This window comes from Tupaia chinensis, unplaced genomic scaffold (genome assembly GCF_000334495.1).
Source record: "Tupaia chinensis unplaced genomic scaffold, TupChi_1.0 Scaffold000044_1, whole genome shotgun sequence".
Taxonomy (NCBI): Eukaryota; Metazoa; Chordata; class Mammalia; order Scandentia; family Tupaiidae; genus Tupaia; species Tupaia belangeri.
The window spans coordinates 983,684-1,010,563 of NW_006159500.1; the positions used below are offsets into that span (position 1 = coordinate 983,684).

Consider the following 26,880-nt stretch of genomic DNA (forward strand, 5'->3'; position numbering starts at 1 on the left):
CCCCATTCCACACTGTTCTATTCTCATTAAGTACCTTCACTGCTTTTATGTCCTCCGATTTTTTGCTCTCTATCATAGAGTGCGGATAGTTGGTATATATTGAGTGGATACATACAATATCTTTCTTTCATAGTCTGGCTTACTTCACTCAGCAATAGATCCTCCATATCTGACCATTTTCTATCAAATGCCAGGGTCTTGTTATTTTTTATGGCTGAGTAGTATTCCATAGAGTATATATACCACACTTTTCCAATCCATTCATCAGTTTGTGGACATTTAGGTTGGTTCCATGTCTTGGCAATTGTGAATAATGCTGCAATAAACATGGATGTGCAAGCACTTTTCTGACTGAGCGTTCTCCTGTCTTTTGGGTAAATACCCAGAAGTGGGATTGCTGGATCAAATGGTAGTTCTATTTGTAGATCTTTGAGGAACCTCCATATTGTTCTCCACAGTGGTTGAACTAGTTTACATTCCCACCAACAGTGTAGGAGGGTTCCCTTTTCACCACATCCCCGCCAACACTTATCACTTTTTATATTCTTAATCTTTGCCATTCTGACAGGGGTTAGGTGGTATCTCATTGTGGTTTTTATCTGCATCTCCCTTATGATGAGGGATGTTGAGCATTTCCTCATATGCTTTTTGGCTGTTCGTATGTCTTCCTTAGAGAGACTTTTGTTCAGCTCACTTTCCCATCTTTTAATCGGGTTAATCATTTTTTTTCGCATAAGGCACTTGAGTTCCCTATGTATTCTCGTTATCAGTCCCTTGTCTGAGGCATATTTAACAAAAATATTTTCCCATTCTGAGGGTTGTCGGTTCACACTTGTTACTGTGTCCTTTGCTGTGCAGAAACTTCTTAGTCTAATATAGTCCCACTTGTCTATTTTAGGGATTATTGCCTGTGCTTTGGGAGTCTTATTTAAGAAGTCTTTGCCTACTCCAATGTCTCCCAGAGTTTCCCCAGCATTTTCCACAAGTAGTTTTATTGTCTGAGGTCTTAGGTTCAGATCTTTGATCCATTTTGAGTTGACTGTTGTTAATGGTGAAAGATGGGGGTTCAGTTTCATCTTTCTGCAGGTGGATACCCAGTTTTTCCAGCACCATTTACTAAAGAGGTTTTCCTTTTCCCAATGGATTGACTGATATCCTTTGTCAAAGATCAGTTGGCTATAAGCTTTGGGAGTTATTTCTGGGGTCTCTATTCTCTTCCATTGGTCCACATGTCTGTTTTTATGCCAATACCATGCTGTTTTGATGACCACAGCTTTATAGTATATCTTGGGATCAGGGAGTGATATGCCTCCTACTCCATTCTTCTTACGCAGGATTGCTTTTGCAATACGAGGTCTTTTATGGTTCCAGACAAATTCTATAATTGTCTTTTCTAGATCTCTGAAGAATATCTCTGGTATTTTGATTGGAATTGCATTAAACATGTAGATTAATTTGGGTAGAATTGCCATTTTGATTATGTTAATTCTACCAATCCAGGAGCATGGGATGTCCTTCCACTTTTTTATGTCACTTTCAATGTCTTTTTTAAGATTCTCGTAGTTTTCTTTATAAAGGTCTTTGACTTTCTTAGTTAGGTTTATCCCTAGATATCTTATACATCTTGTGGCTACGGTGAAAGGGATTCCTTTCTTCAGCTCTGCTTCATTCAACTTGTTGTTCATAAATAGAAATGCTATAGATTTTTGGATATTGATTTTGTATCCTGCCACCTTACTGTATTCACTTATTACTTCAAGCAGTTTTTTCATGGATACCTTTGGGTCTTCTAAGTATACCATCATGTCATCTGCAAATAAAGATATTTTCAACTCTTCTTTGCCTATTCGAATGCCTTTAATACTGTTCTCTTCTCTGATTGCAATAGCTAAGACTTCCAGTACTATATTAAAGAGCAGTGGAGAAAGTGGGCAGCCTTGCCTAGTACCTGTTTTCAGAGGAAAAGCTTTCAGCTTTTCCCCATTCAGTATAATATTAGCTGTAGGTTTTTCATAGATTGCTTTTATTGTGTTCAGAAATGACCCTTCTATACCAATCTTACTGAGAGTCTTAATCATAAAAGGATGTTGTATTTTATCAAACGCTTTCTCCGCATCAATTGAGATGATCATATGGTTTTTATCTTTCTTTCTGTTAATGTGGTGTATTACATTTATGGTCTTGCGTATATTGAACCACCCTTGCATCCCTGGTATAAAGCCTACCTGGTCGTGATGAATGATCTTTGTTATATGTTGTTGGATACGATTTGCGAGTATCTTGTTGAGAATTTTCGCATCTATATTCATCAATGATATTGGTCTGTAGTTTTCCTTTTTTGTCATATCCTTATCTGTTTTGGGGATGAGGATGATGGAGGCTTCATAAAATGAATTTGGAAGGTTTCCTTCCTTTTGAATCTTTAGAAATAATTTTAGTAAGATAGGGGTTAATTCTTCCTTGAAAGTTTTGTAGAATTCACAAGTGAAGCCATCTGGGCCTGGGCTTTTCTTTGTTGGGAGATTATTAATTACTGATTCAATCTCCTGGCTTGTTATAGGTCTATTCAGATTCTCTATGTCTTCCTGATCCAATCTTGGTAGTTTATATGCATCCAGGAATTTGTCCATCTCCTCCAGGTTATCTTGTTTGTTGGCGTAAAGTCGCTCATAGTATCCTCTAATGATATTATGTATTTCTGCTATGTCCGTGGTAATATTGCCTGTTTCATCACATATTTGATTAATCTGGTTTCTTTCTTTCTTCTTCTTGATCAGTCTAGCCAATGGAGTATCAATCTTGTTGATCTTTTCAAAGAACCAGCTTTTGCTTTCATTTATTTTCTGTATGGTTCGTTTATTTTCTATTTCATTTATTTCTGCTCGAACCTTTATTATTTCTTTTCGCCTGGCATTTTGGGGGTTCGTTTGTTGTTGTTTTTCCAGTTCTCTGAGGCATGATGATAAGTTATCTACTTGCCATCTTTCCATCCTTTTCTTATGTGCACTAATTGCTATGAATTTCCCTCTTATGACTGCTTTTGCTGTGTCCCATAGGTTCTGGACACTTGTGTCCTCATTATCATTTGTTTCCATAAATTTGTTTATTTCAGCCTTAATTTCTTCAGTAGTGAAGAAGTCATTCAGAAGTAGGTTGTTCAGTTTCCATGTGTTCGTGTGTTTTCGGGGTTGTTTCTTGAAATTAATCTTGAGTTTAATTCCATCATGGTCAGAGAAGATGCTGGGTACAGTTTCTATGCCTTTGAATCTGTAAAGGCTTGATTTGTGTCCTAATATATGATCTATCTTTGAAAAGGTTCCATGTCGGGGTGAGAAAAATGTATATGTTGTGGATGTAGGGTGGAAAGTTCTATAGATATCTGTCAAGCCCATTCCATTTATAGTATCATTTAAGTCCTGTATCTCTCTATTTATTTTCTGTCTAGAAGATCTGTCTATAGGAGATAACGGGGTGTTGAGATCTCCAACAATTATAGTATTTTTCCCTATGTCTCCTTTTAGCTCCAGCAGTCTTTCCTTCACATATTTAGGCGCACCTGAGTTGGGTGCGTAGATATTTATAAGGGTTATATCTTCTTGCTGGATTACCCCATCTACTATTATATAATGCCCTTCTTTGTCTCTTCTTACAGTCTTTGTTTTAAAATCTATTTTGTCTGAGATCAATATCGCTACTCCAGCCTTTTTCTGATTTCCATTTGCATGGAATATCTTTTTCCAGCCCTTGACTTTTAGTCTATGTATATCTTTATCCATAAAGTGAGTTTCTTGTAGGCAACAGATAGAGGGTTTCTGTTTTCTTATCCATTCAGCTAGTCTATGTCTCTTAACTGGGGAATTTAATCCATTGACATTCAATGTAATTATCGATATTTCCATACCTGATCCTATCATTAAGTGAGCCATTTTCTTAGTTGTTTTTTGTTCTCGTATAACTGTCTCTGATTTTTTAGTTTTCCTGGTATAGTACTCCCTTCAAAACCTCTTGAAGAGCTGGTCTGGTGTTGGTAAATTCCTTCAAATTTTGTTTATTTGAGAATGTTTTTATCTTTTTTTCCCATATAAAAGATAATTTTGCCGGGTATAGTATTCTTGGTTGAAATTGTTTTTCACTCAACACTTTGACTATGCTTCCCCATTCTTTCCTTTCCTGCATTGTTTCTGCTGAGAGATCCGATGTTAGCCTGATGGGGTGACCTTTGTAAGTAACCTGGCGTTTCCCTCTTGCCAACTTTAGTATCTTGTCTTTATCTGTTGTTTTTGCCAGTCTGGCTATGATGTGCCTTGGAGATGATCTTCTTGGGTTGATTCTACTTGGGGTCCTCTGTATTTCTTGGGTCTGGATATTTGAATGCCTTTCTAGATTTGGAAAGTTTTCTTCCAGGATCTCATGGAATAAATTTTCCAGGCCCTTATTATTTTCTTCCTCCTCCGGAATACCAATTATCCGAATGTTGGGGCGCTTGATGGTGTCCAGTATTCCTCGTATATTATCCTCATTTTTCATGGTTGTTTTCTCAATCTTCTTGATACTTTTATCTAGGTCAGATGTTTTGTCTTCTACGTTAGAGATTCGGTCTTCTGCCTGGTCTAACCTACATTTAATGCTTTCAAGGGAGGTTTTGATTTCCTCTATCACATTCTTCAAACCTAGAAGTTCCATCTGGTTCTTGTTTAGGGTATCCATTTCTTCTTTCAAGTCATTAAAGGACTTCCTCATCTCCTGGAGCTCCTTGTCTCTTTTCTCTTCCATCTCAGTTAGTTTGGTCACTACAAATATTCTGAATTCCTTATCAGACATGTCCACGACGTCCATTGTATTGACTGTGGGTGATGTAGGATTGATGATTTCCCTTGACGGAGAGGCCTTTTGTTGGTTGCTCATATTTCTTGAGCCTTTGCGATTGTTTTTAGTCATCAGGTAATCTATATGTTTCTTGCCAACTTATTTCAGGTATCTCTGATTCATAAAAGTTGTACAGGCTTAGAAGATTGATGATTTCTCTTATGGTTGGCCTACCTATTACTCACAATTACCATTAACTGTTGCCACTAGCCCTGGAAGGCCCAAAGTGCTCGCTGTTTCTAAGGAGTAGTGAGCCTTCAACTGACCAAACAAGCAACACCCCAAGAGCAAAGAAAACCCAGACAACCAACCTGGTGTCCAAGGAAGAGGAACGGTGAGGACGCACGAAGATTTGGAAGGGTCAGGCCTGCAGCCTCAGTCCACCTTGTGTAGAGGAACAGTGAGGACGCACGAAGATTTGGAAGGGTCAGGCCTGCAGCCTCAGTCCACCTTGTGTCCGGAACTACTGCAGATTTTGTATTTTTTTAACAATATATTTCGCGAGGACCAGCAGTGAGCGTAATGGCTATGTCACTGGACTCCCATGTAGTCGACCGCGGTTCGCGTCCCGGACCCGGTGGCTTAAAACTCACACCAGGCGCGTGTGCGTGCGTGCCCAAGATCCTGAGAGGAGAATGGAGGAGAAGGGATTGCGGCGTGGCCATCCCCCCTGGGGAGTGATTTCTCGCTTTCTTTCTCTCTGTCTCTGTCTGTCTGGCGAGCACATGTGCCCTATGGCAAAAACCTCTCCACAAAAAAGAAATATATTTATTTTTTTTTTCGCCAAGGTCATTTTTGTCAATTAAACTAATTTCATTTACTAATGTTTTTATTTAACTCTATCATTTTATATTTTGTCTCTTTTCTATTATTTCTCTCTCTCTCTCTCTCTCTCTCTCTCTCTCTCTCTTTGTTTGTTTAAGCTACTTTAGAATAGTCCCTTTGAGTTCCAGTTCCTGCAGGTATCTCCCATTAATCCTGTGCCCTTGGGTCAGAGAAACAGAGCAGTGAGGCTGAATCCCTTAGCAACAAGAGTCTTTCACACACAGACAAATTCCCAGTGGAAAAAAGTTGGGTAAAAGCAGTGATTTACACCCATTCGTGACCTATCTCAGTGTTTAAGATACTTTAGAATAGTCCCTTTGAGTTCCAGTTCCTGCAGGTATCTCCCATTAATCCTGTGCCCTTGGGTCAGAGAAACAGAGCAGTGAGGCTGAATCCCTTAGCAACAAGAGTCTTTCACACACAGACAAATTCCCAGTGGAAAAAAGTTGGGTAAAAGCAGTGATTTACACCCATTCGTGACCTATCTCAGTCTGAGCTTCTTGTCATTCATGGACAGTGAAGAACTTCATTTTTTTTTAGAGGTTTTTCCTATAGGGCGAGAGCACTCGCCAGACAGGCAGAGAGAGACAGAGAGACAGGAAGTGAGAAATTAGCCCCCCCGGGGGAATGGCTTCGCCGCAGTCCCTTCTCCTCCATTCTCCTCTAAGGATCTTGGGCATACACGAACACACACCCAGCATGAGTTTAGCCACCAGGTCCAGTCGACTACATGGGAGTCCAGCGACATAGCCATTACACTCACTGCTGGTCCCAGAACTTCATTTGTTTTTAATCAAAGATATTTTTACTGATCAGCTCTCTTAAGCACACTCTGTTTCTTCCTTACCTTGAAGATCTGCTTAGAAGGAAATTCTTATCTGTTAATGACTTGCATATCCATTCCCTGTCTTGGTCCCTTTCCTTTTTCCACAGTGTCTTCCTCTCTCTTAAGGAGAGACAGGGTGGTGAAAGAGTGGGAGCCTGGCAGATCTGATACTCAAATTCTGGTTCAACGACTCACCATCTATCTCTGACCTTGGACAGTTTAGCCTGTCAAGGGCTCACAACTTCTCTATAATCTTGACCAAGTACCAGGCTCCTCTGCATAGCTTCAGAGACCTGCACATATTGGGGGACAGGAGCAGTGAGTCTTCCAGCCAGCAGAATCAGTTCAGTCACCCTAGCTTTATTCTCATTTCTTGCAAGTTATTTAACTTGAGTCAATTTTACTCATCTGTGAAATGGAAGTGACATTTTCCAGGAAGGGCAAATAGCCTAGTTCAATATTCTTGAATTTCCTCCTATTCTTCCCTGCCTAAGGCCCATACTTCTGTTCAGATACTCAACACTCTAAGCCCAGAGATACACAAAGCATCTGTTAAGCATACATGTGTGAAGAATCCAAGAAAGCAAGGAATACAAATCAACTTGTATTTGTCTGTTACTAGATAAGCTGATTCCATTTCAAAATATTAATCTGATCTACTTACCCATTGCTTAAAAACCTTCAGTAACACCCCATTTTTGTAAGGGTAAAGTTTAGAACCCCACCACCAAACTGTCAATCCCTGCATATTCTGGCCCCCAGCTCTCTCCCCTAGTCCTCTCACCATAGTCTCCCTTCTCTCTGTGATCCTATCAATCAGGCTCAGACTCTGAGCTTCCTCTTGTCCATGGGGCTTTTGCACATGTTTACTCTCTCTTCTCAGAATGCTCTTCCCTCTCCTCATCTGGTTAACTCTTCCTTGTCCTTCCTATCTTTCTCATCCCAGCTCAAGCATCCCACTCACAAAGAAGGTATCTCTCCACTTTCAACCAGGTTACGTACCAGGTCACATTTGTCATGCTGCTAATTGTGCATATATGCATGTGATGATGCTATGAAGTGTTTGTCTCTCCAAAGAATAAGTTCCACAAGAGTAGGAACCATGTTCTCTGTGCTCCCCACCCTACCTTAATGCCATATCTGGCAAGTGATGGGCATTCCATTTCATAAACACTTACTGCTAAATGAAGACATGAATAGAAACCTTTATAGTACAAAATATTGCCTCACTGAAAACGTAACACCCTTTTTTGGGTATATTTCATCATTACAGATTTTGTAGTCTACATGAGGTAGTATAAAACTCTATGGATAGGGTTGCCAGGTGGCATGGCAGTTGACGTGCTGGACTCCCATATGGCTCACCATGGTTTGAGTCCTAGACCTGGTGGCTTGCTTTCTCACTCACTCTCTCTTTCTCTCTCTCTCATCAAATTTAATAATAATAAATAAATAAAAATTAAATAAATAATTCTTTTAAAAAAAATAATAAGTGTATGGAGCCTAACATTTTAAAGGCCTTTAGAGGCCAGGCAGTGGCACAGCAATAACACAATGGACCAATGTGGGAGGGTCCTGGGTTCACACCCCAAGGCCTCTCTCAACACACAGGGAATGTCCCTGTATGCCCGTGATCTGGGCTGGGTGAGACTGGGGGTGGAGTGTGACATGAAAACTCTATTGGGGGTTGCCTAACTCTCTGAATCTTTCTTTCTCTTTCTCTCTCCCTCTCATGGAAAAAAATAACTCTGAAAAACACCTTTAATCTTAAACAATGTGACATTTCAAGACTTGTTTTTCTCATATGTAAACTCCCTAACATCAAATATGGATGACAAGGTAAGAATGGAAATAAAATAAGGTCAAGCAAGAAATAATAAAGCACTTCAAAAGCATAGGGTATGCAAAACATGACAGAATAAAGGTTACAAGACAGATGTGCCAGAGCCTATTAGGAAAGGTACCCAGGAGAGCAGCACAATCAGAATGAGGGAAAAACAGAGCTTAGCAGATATGCGAACTCGGCAGAGCTGAGTCCCGCCAGGTCAGTGCAGATAAATGAGCTAAGGAGGTTGATGAAATCTAAAGCATGAGAGAAGAGAGATAACAAGTACTTAAGAGGGGTGAGTCCTAGACCTGGTGGCTTGCTTTCTCACTCACTCTCTCTTTCTCTCTCTCTCATCAAATTTAATAATAATAAATAAATAAAAATTAAATAAATAATTCTTTTAAAAAAAATAATAAGTGTATGGAGCCTAACATTTTAAAGGCCTTTAGAGGCCAGGCAGTGGCACAGCAATAACACAATGGACCAATGTGGGAGGGTCCTGGGTTCACACCCCAAGGCCTCTCTCAACACACAGGGAATGTCCCTGTATGCCCGTGATCTGGGCTGGGTGAGACTGGGGGTGGAGTGTGACATGAAAACTCTATTGGGGGTTGCCTAACTCTCTGAATCTTTCTTTCTCTTTCTCTCTCCCTCTCATGGAAAAAAATAACTCTGAAAAACACCTTTAATCTTAAACAATGTGACATTTCAAGACTTGTTTTTCTCATATGTAAACTCCCTAACATCAAATATGGATGACAAGGTAAGAATGGAAATAAAATAAGGTCAAGCAAGAAATAATAAAGCACTTCAAAAGCATAGGGTATGCAAAACATGACAGAATAAAGGTTACAAGACAGATGTGCCAGAGCCTATTAGGAAAGGTACCCAGGAGAGCAGCACAATCAGAATGAGGGAAAAACAGAGCTTAGCAGATATGCGAACTCGGCAGAGCTGAGTCCCGCCAGGTCAGTGCAGATAAATGAGCTAAGGAGGTTGATGAAATCTAAAGCATGAGAGAAGAGAGATAACAAGTACTTAAGAGGGGAGTAAAGCAGTCTGACTGAAGACATAAAGCGATCATATGGGCTTGGGTAGATTATTTCAGGGGCTATGCATTGCAAAGATCATCCACCCAATGTTTCATCACTGCTGGGTGCTGAGACTCCGTCAAGCCAGAAAGCTCACTTCGCTGCATAAAGCATGCACTCTCAGATGTCATCACAACCTGTCCTATTCAGACACCCCACTTGTCTCTCAGCCATCGCTCCAAATGATCCTTAGATCATCTGCGAATGTGAAATATTTTTTCTTTACTGTTTGGCTCTATTCCATGCCTTTTATGAAGGAAAAGAAAATCCTCTAACAAAGATCAAGTTCATTACCTTTTTCTTTTTGGAGTCTACACTGTGTTAAATGAGTTACGTGAGTTATTTGCAGGAATCAGGGAGAGTGTTGTCTTGATTAGAGAACAGAACCATGGGGAGCAGGGATGACTGCTTGGCATTATCCTCTATTGTCAATTATTCAGGGGCTCATTATCCCACGTGTGGAAGGCTCCATTTCTCTGCTCCGTTTCTTCTTCTATTGGTTACCCAACTTTGAACCCTTTCAAAAGCATCTCCCCATGAGGGCTAGTTAAAGGTTTCATAAGGAATCAAATGGTTAGTTAGTTAGGATAGTGTCTTGGTATGGACAGACATAGAAGAAATTGAACAAATTAGAAATGAGGAGGTTCTACATTTTAATTATTCATGAGGTTTTGTTTTTCTCCCCCCTATGGAAAAGAATGAGAAAGTTAACAAACCACTGCTGTGATCTGAGAAACACATTCTACTTGCTTCTTTAAGAAGGGGAAGGCTTGTGAGTGTAGCTTTCTCTTTTATACTAAGCTATCATTTCTCTGTCTCTGAGAATAAATGAAAATTTCTTCCCTCTTCCTTTCTACAAAGCAGTGTCTATGCGAATTAGCCATCTGCCTGAGATTCCTTGTCATTCTGTGTCTTCCCCAAACCTAAAGTTCTTCTCATAGGTAAGCAGAGGGATCCTCAGTTAACCCAGTTTACCTCCACTTTCTGTTTTGTTCATCGGAAAATGGGTGTAAATGCACACTAATCCTGATTCACATGGGATTTGATTTGTACAGCAGAGCAATTCAGAAGACATCGAGCTGGGTACTCTTCTTTTTAGTTTTTTTTTTAGAGAGATTTTTGCTATAGGGTGTGTGTGCTCGCCAGAAAGACAGAGAGACAGGAAGCAAGAAATCACACCCCTAGAAGAATGATCATGTCACAATCCATTTTCCTCCATTCTCCTCTCAGGATCTTGGGCATGCATGCACACACTGCTGGCATGAGTTTTAAGTCACTGGGTCCGAGACTCGCATTGCAGTAGACTACATGAGAGTCCAGCAACATAACCATTTTGCCATCTGCTGGTTCCGGGATACTCTGTTCTTAAATGTGAGTCTCAGACCATCACATTTCTTCCTTGGGGTGCCTCAGAAGTGCTACCCTTGATGGTTGTGACCATCCTTCTGTTTGGATGTGGCTACGTTCGAGCACCTGCTGCACACAGACATGTCATTGCTTGTGCCTGGGGAACACTGCTGTCTGCTTCTGCAGGATGAAAAGGTCATGGCTGTGTCTAATTCCTGGTTCAACCTGACAAGATATTTGTTTCTCAACAAGTACTTCTCTACAGTAGGGCCATTATCTTCTCTTGATCCTGTATTAAACAGCACAATCCCAAAAGCAGGCTTATGTCTCATTATTTGGTCAAGCTTAGAGGCGTGTACAGTATGGACTAAAATTCCTCTTAAATGCCTAACTTGAATTTCCAACCATTTATTGGATGTCCAAGGTACTTATTTTCCATTTCAAACCAACTACCAGTTCTTGTCATTGTGCCATTTCAGTGTCTCCTGTCTTTGGGTAATTACTGTAGAAGGATGAATATACCACTTGTCTTTAGGACAGTGTCAGCAACATTATTCTTGTGAGACTCCTCAGCCTATTAACATTACTTTGCTTGTGTATGCGACCTTGGAAGAAGATTGGCAGTCCAGAAAGGGAAGGGAAGAACTGATGTAAGTAAGCAAAAAGAAAAATCGATGAATATTGGAAGAGGTCATTTTCAAATATTGCCTTCCTAGCTCCAGGCAAGGAAGGGCAAGGAAAACTAGATGTACATAAGGTCGAGGGGAGTTGGAGGTGAGCTGCTGAGTCAGTGCTCATAGTTAGCTACTTAACTAAGGAGTGTGCACAGTCCTGAGTAGGAGCTGGCCTAAAAGAAGCCAGCACAGGGGCCAGCAGATCATGTAGCAGTTATATCACTGGACTCACACATGGTCATCCACAGTTCAAGTCCCCAACCAGGTAGCTTGAAAATTATACCCGGTGTGTATGCATGTGTACCCAAGATACCAAGAGAACAGAGGAGAAAGGACTGTGGCATGGCCATCCGCTCTTGGGGCTGATTTCTCACTTTCCTCTCACTGACTCTCTCTCCCTCTCCCTCTCCCTCTCCCTCCCCCCTTTTCTCTCTTGTGAGCACACATGCCCTAAGGTAAAAAACCTCTTAGGAAATAAAAAAGGAGCCAGACAGTACACCTTGCTTCCACCTGTGTCTTTCTGGAAATGGACATACATTTAGGAAACTAAGGCAGATCCCAAATTATACATTCTTTTATTTTGTCCCATTGCCACTGCCACATACAGACCCTCTTCTTTGTTATACTGGACTATCGCAATAGCCAGATGAGTTTCAACTACCTGTAATTTCTTCCATTCATGCACCATACAACTACCAAAATTGTATTTTCAAATTACAGGTGTAATCAAATCATTTATCTCCTCAAAAGTCTTCAACAATCTATCTTTGCTTTCTGGTTAAGATCTAAATATGCTCCTGTGCACACTCATGCACACACACACATACACAAAGATAGTCTTATAGTCTGGTTAATGCAATTTGGCATCTTTATATGCTACTCTGTTCTCCAGATCTATATTCCAACCATTGCTTTTCCAGGACACACAATACCATTTCACACTTACCTCATTCTGTTCTTCCTATGTCGAACTTTCTCTCCATTTCTATCCTTAAAACCCTACTCATCTTTCTTTTTTTTTTTTTTTTTTTTTTTTAAAACCCCTTCTCATCTTTTTTTTTTTTTTTTTTTTTTTTGAGAGGTTTGCTATTGGGCGCATGCGCTCACCAGAAAGACACAGAGAGACAGAAAGCGAGAAATCACCCCCTAGGGGGGATGGCCATGCTGCAGTCTCTTCTCCTCCATTCTCCTCTCAGGATCTTGGGCACACATGCACACGCACATGCACCCGGTGTGAGTTTAAGCCACCGAGTCTGGGACTTGAACCGCGGTCAACTACATGGGAGTCCAGAGACATAGCTATTACACTAACTGCTGATCCCAAAACCCTACTCATCTTTCAAGGACCATTCTGACCACATCATAAAGCCTTTGCTGATTCTTATCTCCCACCTCCTACTCTCACCCTCACTCAAATGAAGGGCTCTGTCATCAACGCTCCAATAGCTCATCTTGAGATCTATTTTTATTATGAAATATATCAAAATAAGAAAGAGATTATAGAACATATATTTATAGTTTAAACAATAATAAAATAAGTACCTGTGTAACCCTAGGTTGTTGGAAAAGTCATGACACATTTTTGCATAGAAAAACTTAGAAAAAAATACATCATGACTTTCCTGATAACCCAATAGAACAATGCTAATATATTTGAAGTTTTCTCTATGTCTCTTCACTCTCACTTCGGTACTCCCAGAGGTAACTCCTCTTTTGAATTTTTTTATCATTCCTTTGCTCTTTTTTATAGTTTATCATATATTTCTAATCCCCTTAGTAATATGTTGTGTAGTGTCACTTTAACTTACAAAAATAGTTTCTCTTTTCTTGAGTTTTTTTTTAGCTCGGCATTGTTTGTGAAATTCACCCATATTAATGTATATTACCTTACTTTACTCATTTATACTGCTTCATAGTTTCCTATTATATAAGTATTAATTTGTTTATTCATGTTCATATGGATAGGCATTAGAGTGGTTGCCAGCTTTTACTATTAAAAATATTGCTGCTATGGACATTCTTCTAGAAATCTCCCAGTACACATACAAGACTTTCTCTCAGGTATATTCTTAGGAGTATGATAGATTTGATGGGTCCTGTTGTCTGAGCAACTTCAAATTTGTAAAATAGATCCAGAAATTTTTCTAAAGTAGTTGCACTAATATAAGATACCTCTATCTGCATGTGAATTCCTGTTGCTTTACATCCTTGCCAACATATGATATTAAATTAATACATATTTCTATTTCTTTTTATTTTTCTTTAAGGTTTTTGCCATAGGGCACATGTGTTTACCGGCGTGAGACAGAAAGTGGGAAAGTGAGAAATCACCCCCTGAGGCAATGGCCAAACTGCAATCCCTTCTCCTCCATTCTCCTCTGGGGTTTTGGGCATGCATGCACACGCTCCTGGTGTAATTTTCAAGTTCCCAGGTCTGGGACTTGAACTGTGCTTGGCTGTGTGGGAATCCAGCACCTTAACCAACATGCCACCTGCTGATCCTTACATTTCTATTTCTATACTGGGTATGAAGTGATATATCATTTTGGTTTTGACTTTTTTTCTGATTACTAATTTTTCATATGTTCAAGTTATTTGTTTCCCTCTTCCATCATATGTATGTTGATATCTCCTGCCCATTTTTATATTACTATCATTTTGTTTTCCTACAGAATTTTATGCAAGCTGGACATTGAATTGTTGCTTGTTATATGTATTGCGAGTATTTTGCCAGTGTGTGGCAGCTCTTTTTCTTTTCTTTATGATCTCTGTTGATAAAACAAAATTTCTAATTTTTGTTTAATCAAATGTGACAGTATCCTTTTGTTTGCATTTTTGTGCTTTTTTAAAGAAGTTCTTAAAATCATGACTTTTTTCTGGAAATTTAAAGTTAAACTTTCCACATTTAAATCTATAATCCATCAGGAATTAGTTTTTGTATATGGTAAGGTACAGACTCATTCCTAACTTTTTAACCATAGCACTTTGTTTTTTTTTAGTTGATAATAAAATTTAATAATCTATTAATATTATAGCAATAATTACATTTCAACTACATTTTTGGGTGGGTATTACATCAATTATCTTTGTATCTTTCACTGTCTGAGAACAATACTTTGATACTATTAGGCACCCAGTAGGGTTTGTAAATTGGTACAAAAATGACAGAATATTGTGGGCATGAAATACCTCACAATGGGGACCAGCAGGTGGCATAGTGGCTGGAGCTCTGGACTCCCACATGACTGACTACGGTTTGAGTCCCAAACCTGGTGGCTTGTTTTCTCATGCTCGCTCACTCATTCACTCTCACTCACTTGCTCTCTTGTCAAATTAGAAAATAACTAAATAAATAATTAAATAATTTTATATATATATACATACACACACACACACACCTCACAATGTCCTTCTCCTTACACTGTGCTTTTGACAATCCCAAGATAACACTGTAGCAAGAAGCATAATGGCTTCTTTTTCCATCTTGTTGGACAGCTCTTCTCCCCGCCCAGTTCTCTACACATGTCCTCAAGAGCAGCTGCCTATGCCATTCCTCGCAAGCATGGGCAGAGAACAGGACTTCTAGATGCTAGGGACATTTGTAGTGGGCAGCCAGTTTGTTTTGTTTTGAACTGCAATAGCCTAGTTCAAGAAGTCTTCAAAGAGTTCAGGAAAAATGTATATTATGAGAAAAAAAAAAGAAAAAAAAACATTTTTAATTGTTTTTGGACCAGAATAAACTCACACTTTAATTCCATTCTCCCATTAATTTCCTGAAGTCCCCTGGACTATTTCTTCTAGGAGCATTATAGCAAGCAAAGGAAAAGACCTCGACAGAGTAGAAGTAATCCCAGACCTTTCAGACAATCCAGCATGGCTCAAACATAGCAAATCAGAGAGAAATATTGTGGTTTGGGGTCCACTTTTGGTTTCCTTACCTACAGACTGCCAGTAAAATGAAAATTCCAATAGATTTACTTTGCTCTTCAGCCACCAGAGTGAATTAAGATGGCACTAAATACAAGTATAAAGTTCTTTTCTAGATCATGCAAGCGTGAAAGGGAAATATTTCAATTCAGAGCCTAGATATATTCTTATGTACTTTTCCTTGCTTTCAACTCTAAGCAGCTCAGCATGTATTTATTCATTATTTACCAGAATAAGCATTTCTAGAAATATACAGAGAATCGTTATAAAGTACTGTGGGTGCAGAGTGGCAAAAGGGGAAGAACCTGGATTTGGGTAGAGCTCAGCTTAATCGCTAGCTGGCATCATCAGCTTCTTCATCATGACAAGGAAATCAATGTATACCAATCTTACAGAATTTGTATAATCATTAAACGTATCATTAATGTAAGTGCATAACACTGCCTCATGCATTCTAAGCCATTAATAAACTATCATAAGGAGGAGGAGGATCAAAAAAAGAAGGAAGAAGAAGAGCAATAATTGATTATTATGAAATGACCCAGTCTCTACTCTGGAAATAAGTACTTGGTGATGTCCACACAGATCAATAACTCAGAAACAAGGTTGACTATAGTAAGAGCTACAACTATCACACCCATGTTTTCAAAACCAAAAATTGAAATGTGATCTGACAAGTGAATTAATCTTAGAGTATAGGACTACCTAATATCAAAAATTGGGATTGTCTCAGAATATCTGAGACATGCATTTCCTATAGCTGTAATTGAAGCACCATTCATCTGCAATAGGAAAGATCAATTTTGTCCTGAGATTTCCTAGATGAGGTGAGACCCAAAAGGGCTCTTGATGGGCCTTTAATTGGTATCTATATGAAGAAAAAGACGACTTCCAGATAGCGGGGTAGATATCACAGAACACAAGACATGGCCATACTCCCCAGATGCCTTTTAATCACATGAAAATGATACAGATAGGGCTAGCCCTGTGGCCTATTGACTAAGGGAGCCAGATCCCATAGGACTTACCACATAGTTTGACTCCTAGTCCCAACAACTTGAAAAACATGCCAGGTGAGTGCGTATGCCCAATATCCTGACAGGATGGAGAAACAGGAGAGGGGATAGCAGCATGCCCCATTGAGGGGTGCTTTCCCCTCTCCCTCTCTATCTGCCTCTCTCTGGTGAATGCATGCACCTTCTAGCAATTAAAAAAATCCTCGGTAGAGATGGAAGCAGAGAATGAGATAAGGGATAAAGTCAGCAGAAACCTGGAACCTGTGAGCCTTACAGTCACACCCCATTTCACACAAAGTACCTTTGCTCTTATGTATTATCTACTGCCTTTATCCAATAAAATCTCATTTGTAAAAGACTCCCACTTGGCTTAGCCAAGGGTAAAAGATATAGATATATCTATATCAATATATAGATTTTATATATATATGATATATTATATATATCAGATAGTTAGATAGATAGATAGATATAGTTGGGAAGTATGTCTGACCCTTACCTTGTTTTCTGTAACTAATTCACGTGACCCTTTTGGCAACCCCATGATGACTTTTGCCTTGGTTACTCATCTTGTAAAAATATTGGGTTATCAAGGGACCAGCAGTTAGCATAATGGCTATGTCGCTGGACTCCCACGTAGCCACGTAGTCGACCACGGTTCAAGTCCCAGACCTGGTGGCTTAAACTCACACCAGGTGCATGTGCGTGAGTGTCCAAGATCTTGAGAAGAGAATGGAAGAGACAGGATTGTGGCGTGGCCATCCCCCCAGGGGGGTGATTTCTCACTTTCTGTCTCTCTCTTTCTGGCGAATGCACGTGACCTATAGCTAAAAGAAAACTCTTTAAAAAAAAATTGGGGTTATTGAAAAAGTTGTGTTTTTCTATGCAAAAATGCATCATGACTTCAGACAACCTAATATGTAAGGCCAACCTGAGAGGTCAACAGTACTGCGGGATAGTCATTTGTGACTGGGGCTGAGCTCTTTTAATCTTGGGGAAGAGCAGCTTAATAAAATTTTATAATTTAAATGTTTCCACCTTTATTGAGGTACAATTGACAAAATATTATATATATTTAAGGTGTACAATGTGATGTTTTAATGTATGTGTACCTTATGTAATGATTCCCACAATCAAAGCTAATTAACATCTCCATCACCTGACACAGTTACCATTTTTTATGATCAAAACTTTTAAGATCTATTCTCTTAGTAAATTTCAAGTATATGTTATTAACTAGAGTTACCATGATATACATTAGATCTCTAAAAGTTACTCGTTTTTTATTGCAACTTAAAGTTTATATCCTTTGAGCAATATCTCCTGATTTTTCCTTCTTCTCAGCCCCTGACAACCACCATGTTATTGTGTGTTCCTCTAAGTTTAACTGTTTTGAATTCCATATGAAAGTAATATCATGCAGTATTGGTCATATTATGTTGGCTTATTTCACTTAGTATAATGTCTTCCAAGTTTGTCCACACTGTCACAAAGGCAGAATTTCCTTTTTTTTTTAAGCTGAATAATATTCCATCATATATACAGCCCAAGATTTCTTTACCTATTTATCTATCAATGGACACTTAGGTTGTTTCTATATCTTGGCTATTATGGATAACACTGCCAAAAATATGGGAGTGTAATATGTCTTCAAAATACCAATTTTGGGACCAGCAGGTGGCATGGTGGTTAAGGTACTGGACTCCCATGTGGCTGACCATAGTTTGAGTCCCAGAGACAGTGGCTTGAAAATCACACCAGGCACATATGTATGTGCACCTCCAAGAGAATGGAGAAGGGATTTTGGCATGGCCATTCCCTCATGAGGTGATTTTTCACATTTCCTCTCACTGTCTCTCTCTGTCTCTCCCTGGTGAGTGCATGTACCCTGTGGCAAAAAAAAAAAAATCAGAATGCCAATTTCATTTCCTTCATATATACAATATCTATCAAGAAGTGGAATTGCTGGATCATGTGATTGTTCTTTTAATTTTTTGAGGGACCTTCATGCCATTTCAATAATGGCTTTACCAATTTACATTCCCACCATCTCTGTAGCCAGGATCTCTGTTATCTCTTATTTTCTTAATAATGCCAATCCTCACCTATCAAGTGAGGTGATATCTCATTGTGATTTTTCATATGCATTTTCCTGAAGATTGCTGATATTGAGCACCTTTTCATATACTTGCTGGCCATTCGTACGTATTCTTTGGAGAAATGTATGTTGAAGATTTTTGCCCACATTTTAATTGAGTTATATTTTACTATTGAGTTGCATAAGTTTCTTGCACATTTTAGATATCAATTCCTTGTCAGATACATGATTTGAAAATAGATTCTCCCATCCTATAAACTGACTTTGATTTTCTTGATTTTTTTTTTCCTTTTCTGTGCAGAAGTAAACAGCTCGATGTAGTCTCACTTCCTTATTTTTACTTCTGTCGTCTGTCCTTTTGGTATCATAGCCAAAAAGTTAGTGCCAAGACCATTGTCAATGATTTTTCCCCAATATTTTCTTCTAGGAGTTTTATAGTTTCATATCTTACATGTAAGTTTTTAATCCATTTTGAGATGATGTTTATGTAAGAGAAGAATTCAATTTCATTCTTTTTACCTGTGTATGTCCAGTTTTCCCAACTCCATTTATTGAAGAGACTGTTCTTTTCCTATTGTGTTTCCACCCTTGTTGAAGATTTGTTAATAGTATGTGCATTAGTTTATTTCCGGAGTCTATGCTGTTCCATTGTTCTGTTAGTCTATTTTTATGTTGGTGCTATACAGTTTTAATCACCATTGCTTCGTAAAGTAATTTGAAATCAGGAAGTGTGGTACCTCCAGCTTTCCTTCAAGACTGCTTTGGTTATTTGGACTCTTTCATGGTTATATACAGATATTTCATAATTATATACAGATTTTTTTATTATTGTAAAAATGGTATTGTAATTTTGATAGGATTGCATTGAATCTATCAGTCACTTTGGATAGTATGACCATTTAGCAATAAACAATTCTTCCAATCTATGAATACATGATATTTTTCTATTGATTTATGTCTTCTTCATTTCCTTCTTCATTGTTATAGGTTTTAGTGTGCAAATCTTTCACATCCATGGCTAAATTTGTTTCCTGAGTATTTTATCTTTTTGATGCTATTGCAAGTGGAATTTTCTCAAGTCATTGTTTGTCTATAGAAATGCAACTGACTTGACTCTGTTTATGTGTATCCTACAACTTTACCCATTTTATTTATTAGTTCTAATGGTTTGGGGGGAAGATCTCTGAGTATTTTCTATTTGAAAGAATATGTCAGCTGCAGAGACAATTTTGTTCTTCTTTTATCATGTGGATGTCTTTTATGTCTTATTCTTACCTTATTGCTCTAAATAGGACTTCCAGCACTATGGTGAATAAAGATGGCAAGAGCATGTATCCTTGATTTGTTTCTGAACTTAGAGGAAAGATTTTCAGCTTTTCACCATCGAGAAGTTTTAAGGTCACTAACAGGATGAAAGTGAAGGGATTGAAAAAGATTCTCTGTAAATGTATACCAAAAGGATAAAGGGGCACCACCGTGGTGGCATAAGCAGTAGGCTTAAAGGCTGGGCCACATGGGAGGCCTGTGTTCGGTTCCCAGACCAGTGTAATAGGCCAGGTGCAGTGGCAAACACCACTGCAATCTGGACTAGCTGTAATCCTCACTAGCTGAGAGGCTGGGGCAGAACTATGGTATGGGGAGACCCTGTCAAAAAATACCTGTCTCCTTCTCTCTCATAAAAAAAAATAAAAGAAAGAAAGAAAGAAAGAAAAGAAAAGAAAAGAAAAGAAAAGAAAAGGAAAGGAAAGGAAAGGAAAGGAAAGGAAAGGAAAGGAAAGGAAAGGAAAGGAAAAGAAAGTAGAGGTAACTTTACTTAATATGAGACAAATAAATTCTAAGTTAAAACTGTAGCAAGAGTTACAGATAATGATATACATTGATGGATAATGGTTAATCCATCCAGAATATATAACAATTATGTATGTACCTAACATCAAAGTACACATCAAAGTGTCCTGGAATGAAATGAGTACATGTAAACTTGCCATGTATCTCTCAGGTTTCCAAATGATAATAAAGTATATATTGAGAAAAAATGATCTAGAAATAGAAATGCACTGGAAATACCCAAGAAAACATGGCAACAGTTTGAACAATGGGACAAAGATGTATGTCACCACTTCCCATGCTAACAGAGACAATGCTTCCTGACAGGGCAAGGAGACTTATGGAATAAGAAATTGAAGCTTGTTTTATACAATGCTGTATATTTCATAATAATAATAGATGACATTAGCATTTTCTGTTGAAGAGATCTCTACCTTTTTAGTATTTTATTATTGCTTTCAAACCTGTATTGAGACTATCTAAATTTGTTTTTCCTTTTTAAAAAAATTTTATATTACATTTAACCACATATATCTTTACAGTATATAATATGTCTTTTTCCAGCATTACCATGCATATCAGTCAAGACACAGACATTACTATCCACATCAACATCATCCAATAGCTTTTCTCTTTTTTTCAGATTATTATTATTATTTATTCTAATTATTATTTTTAAAACATTCTATCACTATATATCATTTGGCTTGTAAGGAGAATTTACCCAACATGAAATACTTCTCAGACCAGTTCAATTGAGAATACTATACATGTTATCATCAATAGGTAATAAACCATTTCTGTGTCTCATAAATGTCATGCCTCTCTATTTGTTCTCATGCTATCCTTCTCTATACTCTTCCCTACCCCCCCCAGCTGCCTATAACTATTTTCACTGCTTTTATGCCCTCCACTATTTCCATTTCTACCACAGAGTACAGATAGTATATATTAAGTGGATACATACAATATCTTTCTTTCATAGCCTGGCTTGCTTCACTCTGCAATAAATCTTCCATATTCAACCGCTTTCTGTCAAATGCCAGGGTCTTGTTTTATGTTGTTGGGTTTTTGTTTTTGTTTTTGTTTTTTTATGGCCAAATAGTACATAGAGTATATGTACCACACTTTTTCAATCCATTCATCTGTTCATGGACATTTGAGTTCATTCAAGACTATCTAAATTTGAAAAGGGACAGAGTGATTTTGAAAAGCTTCCAGTGGGGCCAGCAGCTGTCATGGTGGTTAAGGAAATAGATCCCACATAGCTAACTCCTCAGTTCAAGTCCTGGACCCAGCAGCCCCCCTCACTGGGGCATGAGCAGATGTCACAGTGGTTAAGGCACTGGGCTCCCATGTGGACAACTACAGTTCAGGTCCTCAACCTGGTGACTTGAAACTCATGCCAGGCACATGTGCATGTATGCCCAAAATCCCAAGAGGAGAATAGAAAAGAAGGAATTGTGACATGGCTATCCCCTCTGGAGGGTGGTTTCTCACTTTCTGTTTCTCTCTATCTCTCCAGGGAGCAAACACACCCTATAGCAAAAATTTCTCAGAAAATAAAAGAAAAACAGGCTAGGCATGTATGCATTCATGCCCAAAATCCTGAGAGGAGAAGAGATTGTAGCATGGCTATCTCCCCTAGGGGTTGATTTCTCACTTTCCCTTGCTCTGTCTCTCTCCAGCAAGTACATATGCCCTATGACAAAAATCTAAATAAATAAAATAATTCTCTGCATAATTCTGAAACATACTCCTGGAGGGAAAAAAACACTTTTTTTTCAAGTTTATTCATAATAGAGAGTGCACATATACCTTCGTGCAAGAGGAATGAGTAAAAAGAGAAAGAAGCACATTTAACAGGGTCTTGTAATGACATGTTTCCCCTCCTGTAGCCCTCCAGTTCATCAGGATCTTGGTACACATGCACACACTGGTGCATTTTCAAGGCGACCCAGGGATCAGAACCCACACTCAGCCCTGGTTCGGTTGGCTGCCAGCTGTGCCACCAGGCTAGGTCAGCCCTCTATTAAATAGACATAAATAGGCAGTCGGGCATTAAATGGACCACTAATGTACAATACACAATCTAGGCAAAAAATAAGTCCTATATAATGCAGTTGTTTCATAAACATTTCACTTAAAATAAGAAAATAAACATGTATATTAAACATCATGATTTAATATAACTCCATTTTTATTTATACAGTTCTTTTCATTCTTTGAGAAAAAAGTGCTTTTCATTTTCTAAAGAACTGTTAAATTCTTAAGGATTAACTTATAAAACCTTTGTCTGCAAATTACAATTAAAATATTTGAGTTAGTAATTGGTGATTAAAGCGTTTCATGATACCTCACACAAGTGAAGTAGAAAAAGAAAGCGTAGGTATCGTTCTTAAACCCAAAAGTCTAATAACTGTTTATTGTAGGTAACCTTAAGATGTTAGAAATTATTTATGTTTAAAAATGAATTTCAGGACCAGCAGTTAGCATAATGGCTATATCGCTGGACTCCCACATAGTCAACTGCGGTTCAAGTCCCAGACTCGGTGGCTTAAATTCACGCCAGGTGCATGTGCATGCATGCCCAAGATCCCAAGAGGAGAAGAGATTGCAGCATGGCCATTCCCCCTGGGGGGTGATTTCTTGCTTTCTGTCTCTCTGTCTTTCTGGCAAGCACATGTGCCCTATAGCAAAAACCTTTCCAAAAAATATTAAAAAAAAAAAAAAAGAATTTCTATTTGAAAATGGGGGATGAGGGTATGCTGACCAGAGCATGTAAGTAGTACAGAACTTTTATGACTTAATAACAAAAAAAAAAAAAGTCAAAGGGGAAAATGGTCAAAGTACATATGTAATAAATTTATAAATTAAGAAACCAAAATGGCTAATAAACATTTAAAAAGATGTTCAACATCTGCAAAATGCAAATTAAAGCAATAAGATAGCATTTTATGTCTATCAGATTGGCAAAAGTTAAAAAGTCTGGAAATTCCAAATATTGGCAAGGATGCGGAACTGGTAACTCTCATTCACTGCTAGTGATAGTGTAAATTAGTGCAGCAACTTGGGAGAGTAACTGGCAACATCAAATAAATACGAAGTTGCACAGAGACCTATGAATCAGCAACTCCATTTCTATGTGTATGTTCTATTTTGTTCATCCTAACCAGAAGATATATTCAGCAATGTATATTGCAAATAGGTTTTTTTTTTTTTTCTGCTATAGGGCACATGCATACTACGTAGAGAGAGAAAAAGAGAAAGTGAGAAATCACCCCCAGGGTGAATGGCCACACTGCAATCCCCTCTCCTCCAGCCTCCTATTGAGATTTTGGGCACACATGCACACATGCCTGATGTGATTTTTCAAGCTGCCAGGGCTAAGACTGGAACAGCGCAGCCAGCCCTGTGGGATCCAGTGCCTTAACCTCCATGCCACCTGCTGGCCCCACAGCATAGTTTTTATTAGCAGATATTGGAGGAAAAAATCCTAAATATGCATCAATAGAACAGAAAAATGAACTATAGAATATTCCTATAATGGGGTGTTAAACAGTAATTAAAATAAATAACTATGTCCTCTTCTTGAATAAATTTCATTAATATAATGATGAATGAAAAAGCAAATTGATGAGACCAGCAGATTGCATAGCGGTTATTGTCGCTGGACTCCTACGTGGCCAACCGTGGTTTTAGTCTGGGACCTTGTGGCTTGAAAAATCACAAGAGTTGTGCGTGTATGTGTGCCCAACATCCCAGGAGGATAATAGAGAAGGGATTACCATGTGGCCACCCCCTTGGAGGATGACTTCTTACTTTCCCTCTCATCATCTCTGTCTCTCTATCGCTCACTCTTTGAAGAGCACATGCACCCTAAGGCAAAACCTCTCAAAAAAAAAAAAAAAAAGAAAGAAAGAAAGAAAAAGAAAGTAAAAGCAAATTGCATAATCACAGATGTAATGCTACTTATGTAAAGTTTAAAAACGTGAAACACTATGTATTATTTATAGATATTTACATATGTAGTAAAAGTCATAAAAATCAGAAGAGAAGGACACACATCAACTACAGAAAAGTAGTGACCTATGTGGAGAGGGGGAAATATTCAGAAAGTATACAGGGAGCTCCAATTCTATGCTGAAGATCTTCTTTATGTAAACAGTTTAAATTAACTATCTCACAATATTAACCTAATTAAAATCTGATTGATGAGTGCAAGTATGGATGTTTTATTATTCTTGACTCCTTGATGTTTTTAAAATTTTACATCACTTTAATAAAAGTAAAATTTCTTATCATTCATTTATTAATCTCAAAAGGGCTCTTAAAATGTTAGGGGCAACCTGCACCCTACCCACTAATCTACTGGTGCTCAAATCATCAAGACAAGTAATTGTCACCATAAATTTAAAGACCTAGATCAAGGGTTAGCAAGCTTTTTCTAGAAAGGGCCAAATAATAAGTATGTTTGGCTTTGCAGGCCATACAATCTCTTACAACTACTCAACTCTACCTTAGTAACTGTACCAAAACAGCCATAGATGGTATGTACATGAATGAATATGACTGTGTTCCAATAAAGCATTACTAAAAAAAATAAATAAATAAAATTTAAAAAATAAATAAATAAAATCCCAAGCATTGGACTGGATTTATCCAGTGCACCATAGTTTACTGACCCCTAATCTAAACTCAAAGCCATAAACTCCAATGTTAACCTTCAGTCAAGATCACTCCAGACCTGGTGACTTGCAAATCATGCTGACACATGGCATGCATGCCCAAAATCCTGAGAGGAGAAAGGAAGAGAAGGGATTGCAGTGTAACCATCACCCCAGCGGGTGATTTCTCACTTACCCTCTCTTCTCTCTCCCTCCCTCCCTCCTTCTCTTGCTCTCCCCCACGCGCATATGCACTATGGCACTATGCCAATAAATAAATCATTAGTATTTTTATATAGTCCTTTATTTTAAAAAAGAGCTTTTTTGCCTTCAGGCAGGTGTGCTCATTGGAGAGACAGAGACAGAGACAGTGAGTGGAAAAGTGAGAAATCACCTCCTAGGGAGATGGCCACTCCACAATTCTTTCTCCTCCATTCTCCTCCAGGAATGTTAAGCATGCACACACACACACCTGACATAATCTTCAAATCACCAGGTCCAGGACTTGAACTGCAGTTGGCCATATGGAGGTCCAGTGACATAACCACTATACCATCTGTTGGCCCCTATGTAGTCCATTTTTAAGTGAGTTAGAAAGTCTTCTATCGAATAAAATTTAATGTACCTAATTTTTTTTGAGAGGTTTTTGCTATAGGGCATGTGCACTTGCCAGAAAGACAGAGAGACAGAGAGACAGAAAGCAAGAAATCACCCCCCAGGGGGGATGGCCGCACCACAGTCCCTTCTCCTCCATTCTCCTCTTGGCATCTTGGGCATACACACACATATGCCCAGCGTGAGTTTAAGCCACCAGGTCCAGGATTCAAACTGCAGTCAACTACATGAGAGTCCAGCGACATAGCCATTACGCCAACTGCTGGTTCCTGTGCCTAATGTTTTTTAAAGGATTATTTATTTCATTTTATTTATCATCATTATTATTATTTTTAATTTGACCAGAGAGTCTATTGAATAGAATTTAATGTACCTAATGTTTTTTAAAGAATTATTTAGTTGTATTTATCATCATCTTTATTATTATTATTATTAATCTGACCAGAGAGAGAAAGCGGGAATGTAAGAAAGCAAGTCACCAGGTCTGGGAATAGAACCGTGATCAGTCATGTGGATTTCCAGCACCCCAACCACCACACCACCTACTGGCCAAATGTATCTAGTATTTATTGGTACTAACCATGTGTCAAGCACTGAGCTGAGTTTGCATGCATATCTCAGATGATCTTCTGAATAATTTTCTGAGCTAGATAACACCATTATCTTCATTTTAAGATATGAAAACTGAGACTTACAGAGGTTAATTGACTTGTTTAACTTTTCCAAATTAATAAGTGATTAATAATTGAGTTAATAAGACACAAAGCCTGGGATCCTAATCATAATGTTACCTTGCAATACAAATTGCCTAATATAAGCAATAACAATTAAAAACAAAATATAACATCAGAAAAGAAATTGAAATATGTTTTAATAATAAACATATATCATGCACATTTTAGTCAGTAACCCATTAAAAAAAAAGAAAAGAAAAGAAAAACTCTGACTAATAAAGACATAAAAAGAAAAGAAAATGAACTCATACATCAATCACCTAGAGAAAGAATAAGTATGTAAACTCAACAGACAATCAACAAGCTTCATCCAGTTCTCTATTTCCGGTCTGTTCTTTCTCCATGTGGCATAAGTTCCCAGCCTGGATCTTTCCATTTATCTAGGAAATGGTAACTCAAACCACAGCTGAAAACAAAAGACTAAGTTCTTCCACGTTTAATTTAAAGAATCACAAAATGTGAGGCCAATCACCTCCTTGTGGGGCATGCTGGGAACTGCCATTTCACAGAACTCACCTTATTGATTTGACCTTCCCTAC

General features: G+C 38.3%; 1 protein-coding gene and 1 pseudogene across 1 annotated transcript in view; both read left to right on the forward strand.

Annotated features, from left to right (window-relative positions):
* Window positions 1–26,880, forward strand: part of MAGI2 (membrane associated guanylate kinase, WW and PDZ domain containing 2) — a 701,446-nt gene that overhangs the window by 579,353 nt on the left and 95,213 nt on the right. The window lies entirely within an intron of this gene.
* LOC106735272 (programmed cell death protein 5 pseudogene) overlaps window positions 1–26,880 on the forward strand; it is a 46,021-nt pseudogene that overhangs the window by 18,053 nt on the left and 1,088 nt on the right.